Source organism: Mytilus trossulus, chromosome 12 (genome assembly GCF_036588685.1).
Source record: "Mytilus trossulus isolate FHL-02 chromosome 12, PNRI_Mtr1.1.1.hap1, whole genome shotgun sequence".
NCBI classification, from domain to species: Eukaryota; Metazoa; Mollusca; class Bivalvia; order Mytilida; family Mytilidae; genus Mytilus; species Mytilus trossulus.
Window position 1 is genome coordinate 10343023 of NC_086384.1, and position 6324 is coordinate 10349346.

Genomic DNA, 6324 nt, shown 5'->3' on the forward strand with positions numbered 1-6324 from the left:
TTTTGATATAATTTGTCCCAAAAGTAGTACAACACACTGTAAAAGTTTCTTTGAGAAGGCGCAGGTGGGATTTGTTTAATTTTCATTTATGTTCTAAAAAAAATGCATTATGAAATAATTGTGGTGTCGGACCATGTGGTCATTTTTTTTATTACAAAACGGATAGTTTTCACTATTAAACTTATGTACATATATTGTTTACGAGAGAAAATTCCATAACTTTTCCACATCACGAGAAGTTTTTTTAATTGCTTGCTTGAAGCAAGCAATTCGCCGACATATTTAACTTATGCAAGTACCTTAGAGTGACCCTTTTCGTAAAAATCCGGTGATCTTGATAAGTATGGAACTAAACACATTTATTAAAAAATACAGTTGTTGACATGACACGGGTTAATATGTTCTTCTCATATATAATATGATGGTATGATACAAAACCCCTAACGATAAGGATTGTGCCTGATATTCATATGATACAATCATAATCTTTCAATCGGTTTAATTGAAGTCTGGAGCTGGCATGTCAGTTAACTGCTAGTAGTCTGTTGTTATTTATGTGTTATTGTCATTTTTTTTTTAATTTTCTTTGATTACATCTTCTGACATCAGACTCGGTCTTCTCTTGAACTGAATTTGAAATGTGCGTATTGTTATGCGTTTACTTTTCTGCATTAGCTATAGGTATAGGGGAGAGTTGAGATCTCATAATCATATTTAACCCCGCCGCATTTTTGCGACTGTCCAAATTCAGGAGCTTCTGGCCTTTGTTAGTTTTGTATTATTGTAATTTGAGTTTCTTGTGTACAATTTGGAAATTAGTATGGCAATCATTATCACTGAACTAGTATATATTTGTTTAGGGGCCAGCAGAAGGACGTGCGGGAATTTCTTGCTACATTGAAGACCTGTTGGTGACCTTCTGTTGTTGGTTTTTTCTATGATCGGATTGTTGTCTCTTTGACACATTCCCCATTTCCATTTCAATTTCATGGATCTGTTACTGAAACAAACTATTATCTGATTGTACAAGTTATACCCGTGCTCTATACCAATGCTTTTGTTCTGATTGTTTACTATATATACCTAATTAGATGACAATCGGTAAACTACGGCTTCAAAACATGTCAAACATTTAAATTCGGTACGGTCGTTTGTGCTGTTTAAGCTGTTTTTGTTGTTTCTTTGTACATCTATTAGATCGGTTTTTTTCTCGTAAACATAGTTTTACATTTGTCATTCCAGTGCCTTTTATAGCTGACTATACGATATGAACTCTGCTCTGTTTAAAAAGTTGTCCGATGACAAAAGCTTGAAATGTCAGTGTTGTATGTGGAGAGTTGTCTCATTGGCAATCAAATTGTATTTTCTTTTTATACAAATGGTTTACGCAGTCGCTACAGCCGTATTAATCCCTATATTTTGCAATCCTTGGTTTTTGTTTCAGTTGAGATATAACTACACAATAAGAAAAACTTGATTGTCAAACAAATTAAATTAGTTGAATATTTAGAAGTAAGTTTATTTTCAGACAACCGTCTACAGAATTTTCGAAAAGGTGATGAAATTAAACATAGATATTACAAAGATCTTCAACAATAAAAAATTATGCAAATGACAATTAAAATTATGATATTATATAAGACGATCGATAAAATGATCTTTTTATAGGATAACGTTAACAAACTTTTGTATGTTAGGTATGTGGCAACAAAAAAAGGGTGCTAGAATATAAACAAAGAAGATTTAGAAAAAAAGAATTAAGGAATTATAGTAAATGTTAGCCCATCTATTTCTGTTTTTGATGGTACGCGTGTTTGTACTGTTGTATTGATTAGATGAATATCTTGAATAAATAGCGTGCTCCACATTTCAATGTTGTAGTTCCTATCATAGCCCCTTATTTAATCAGATAAGCTGGTATAACATTTCATTTTAAATGTAAATAATACTTCATAGAATTTTTAAGTATTAAGCAAGCAATACTTCTATTTTTGTTTGTCGATAGCTGCAGACATAATAGATACATGTATGGTATGCAAAGACTATCCATTATAAAGATGTATTTCAGTAGCGTCTAAAAGCATTGAAAAGTAATTCATGTCTGTGGTCCAATGAAAAGTGTCTAACGTCTATCAATAAACGAATGATGTATGGGTTCATTCAGACGGAATCGGGAATTGTGTCACCACTGACGTCACCAGTCTCAGTGGTAATGAAATGTAACTCGATTTATTTTCCTAAAATGAACTAAATGATAGACTTCAACATAATAAATCAATTGTGAAGATAAATGTTTTAAAGCCATGCTCACTCTAATGAATAATTAAATTGCAAATGGAAATGTGAAAATTGATACTTATACTCATTGTAAGTGGTCTTCGTTCATTATATAATTTACTAAAACACATTGGTGCATGTATATTGTATTTTAGAAAAGACGTGATGAAAGTGTTTACATTTCAGACAAAACACTGGACGACCGAAAAACAACAAAAATAAAAACAGCGTACTAGATAAATCAACTCAGTAAAGTAAATTTAGCGACCCAATCGAACACAAGCCGAACCCATTTTGTTATCAGAATGTCGATTAGAATGTTATGATAGTGTATCAGTGCATATAATAAAAAAAACTGTCCTTGAATGTAATATATTTTCGATGAATGTAATATGTTTTCTGTGAAACATAAAAAAAATACAAACTAGCAAAAGAGGAACGAAAGATACCTAAGGGACAGTCAAACTCATAAATCTGCAACTGACGCAGTTACTAATTATAACAAAAGTAGCAATGTTGATATGCTAGGAAAATACATTAGTTAAGAAGGTTTCAGCCGGCCTTTCATGTGTTGGATTCAATGCTATACATGAGCCTCATGAAGAAAAAAGACAGAATATGGAGTACAAATAAAAGGCTGGTTTACCTTTTGACATTTACTTTTTAGCTCACCTGGCCCGAAGTGCCAAGTGAGCTTTTCCCATCACTTTGCGTCCGTCGTCCGTCGTTGTTGACTTTTACAAAAATCTTCTCCTCTGAAACTACTGAGACAAATTAAACCAAACTTGACCACAATAATCATCGGGGTATCTAGTTTATAAAATATGTCCAGTAACCCGGCCAACCAACCAAGATGGCAGCCATGGCTAAAATTAGAACATAGGGGGTAAAATGCAGTTTTTGGCTTATAACTCAAACACCAAAGTATTTAAAACAAATCTGACAGGGGTAAAATTGTTAATCAGGTCAGGATCTATCTGCTCTACAATTTTCAGATGAACCGGACAACCCGTTGGTGGGTTGCTGCCCCTAATTTGGTAATTTTAAGGACATTTTGCTGATTTTGGTTATCATCTTGAATATTATAAAAGATATAGATAAACTGTTAACAGCAATAATGTTCAGCAAAGTAAGATTTACAAATAAGTCAACAAGACCGAAATGGTAAATTGACCCCTTTAGGAGTTGTTGCCCTTTATAGTCAATTTTAAACCATTTTTCGTAAATCTTAGTTTTACAAAAATCTTCTCCTCTGAAACTTTTGGGCCAAATTAATCTTAAATTGGCCACAATCATCTTTGGGGTATTAAGTTTCAGAAATGTGTCCGGTGACCAGGCCATCCAACCAAGATGGCCGCCATGGCTAAAAAGAGAACATAGGGGTAAATTGCAGTTTTCGGCTTATAACTCCGAAACCAAAGCATTAAGAGCACATTTGACATGGCGTAAAATTGTTAATCAGGTTAAAATATATCTGCTCTGAAATTTTCACATGAATCGGACAACCTGTTGTTGGATTGTTGCACCTAAATTGGTAATTTTAGGGAAAATTTGCTTTTTTTTTACAAATTTTTTGGTAATTATCTTGAATATTATTATAGATAGAAATAAACTGTAAACAGCAATAATTTTCAGCAGATTAAGATTAACAAATAAGTCTACATGACCGAAATGGTCAATTGACCCCCTAAGGAGTTTTTTTCCTTTATAGTCAATTTTTAACATTTTTTTATAAATTTGTAAATTTTTAATAACATTTTCCACTGAAACTACTGGGCCAAGTTCAAAATAGATAAAGCTAATTTTAAGCAGCAAGAATGTTCAGTAAAGATATACAAACACATCACCATCACCAAAACAAAATTTTGTCATGAAACCATCTGCTTCCTTTGTTTAAATTCATAAAGACAAAGGTGAGTGACACAGGCTCTTTAGAGCCTCTAGTCGGTGTCTTCGTCATCGTCTGACGGAGGATTCTTAACTGTATTATGGTTTCATTTGGCTTACAACAAAAGTAGGTCAAACCCACCATTCTATAGTCAGGAAAATGACCGTGTTATCTTATATTTCGTTTCTTTGATTTACATTGTCTTTTTTTTGTTTCACTTGTGATGTGATGAATTGATGTGTTTCCCTCGGTTAAAGTTTGTAATCCGGATTTGTTTTCTTTTACATGTAATTCATTTTTGACTTCCGAACAGCGGTTTACTACTGTTGCCTTTATCATAGCTGAACTGTATTAGAAGTGTGTTGTTTACATATTAGTTTTGTGTTTAAAGTGTGTACAGATCGTCGTGATTCTTGTTTTGTTTTGTTGTTTATCTAGGTAGTTCTCGAAAAAAATTATAATGTTCTAATACCTTTATTCTATTACATATAACAACGAATACATAACTAACTATTCAGTTTAACTTTAAACAAAGTGGTATATTTCGAGCCTTTTATTTATTATGTCTGTTATATGTTCACGTATCGTTGCAAATAGAACGGAATTTGATGAGACTGTCGTAACAGTGAGAGGTTAAGCGCTATGAAACCAGGTTCAATTTACACTTTTCGACATTTGAAAATGCTAGTTCCAAGATTGGAATATGACAGTTGTCCATTCGCGTAGATGTGTTTTGTCATTTGTTTTTGTCATGTGAGTAGGGACTTTGCGATTGAATTTTCCTCGGATTTTAGTAATTTAGTGATTTTACTTTTTCTCTGATAATGCTTTTTTCTCATCTAAAGGACGTGACTGGTAGATGTAACCCCACTGATACGCCAAAATAAATCTTAAATCATATGCAGTGGTTGATATGTTATACAAAGTAACCCATTAAAATGTATGTGCTTTTAAACAGGACAAAAAGACATCGATTTGCCGGTACCAAGTCAGGATGGTATATGACAGTTCGTTTGATGTGTTTGAGTTTTTGGCTTTGCCATTTAATTATGGACTTTCATCTTGAAATTATCTTTGAGATCGGTATGTTTGATATTTTATTTTGTTTGTTAATTCATTTAAATAATGATATAATATGTTAAGGAATAAGTTGACCTTTACTTATATAATTACTGTGTATGATTTATGTACTATTGAAAATATAATAAAAATATGTGTTTACTCTATTTTATTAACAGTATTTCAAATATTTTGTAGATAATATGGATTTATCATCAGTTGAACCCCATACAGTTTTCCAAAAGGCTGTTCAATTTATAATCTAATACAAAACAAACTAACCTACAAAATAATGAGATTAAACTTATCCTGAAATGTCTTGTTGGTTTATATGTTTTCATTGGAAATGATTGCTAACTAAATATATTACTGTTTCGTTATAGCGTTGCTTTCGGGCTACTCCTTTTGAAATGCAATATAAAGAGAAATACCGATGTATACTAGAAAGTCATATTTATACAGTCAAATTCAACAAACGACATGTAACTCTCTCCGGTCACACTATGTTTGTGTCTTAGCCATTTAGTATTTGATGTTACTTTATGATGAGACATGTCTAATCAGTGGAAAAGAATCAAATACTCATTTTTTAGTCTTGGGTTTGATCTATGATTTTCCAAACTCGAAGAAACGATCACGAAATCACCGAGGTTTGATTAAAATTGATTAAAACGTGGTATTACGCTTTCGAGAATGAGAATCATTAAATATATGATTACAGCAAAATTTGACAGTAATGCTTGAAATTACCAGTATTAAAAAGGAAAAAATAAATTCAATTCATTCAACAAAAAAGTCGTTTGAGGTGAAATACCACCAAATCATTATACTTCACATCCGGTTGCATATGCATAGGGTGGAACAAAATCCCGAGAATTTGACAGTTAAAGATACTTATCCTACGCATATTTGTTATAACCATACAATGTATATTATCTTAATAACAACTGTTGAGAATGTATAGTTGAACGATTAATTGTTTATATTTGTTTCCTCTATACATGACGATTTAAAAAAATGTAATACAAACACCATATGAAACTGTTACATTTCACATACACATAAGGAGTTATACATAGAAGGGTCTATTAGATTCTAAG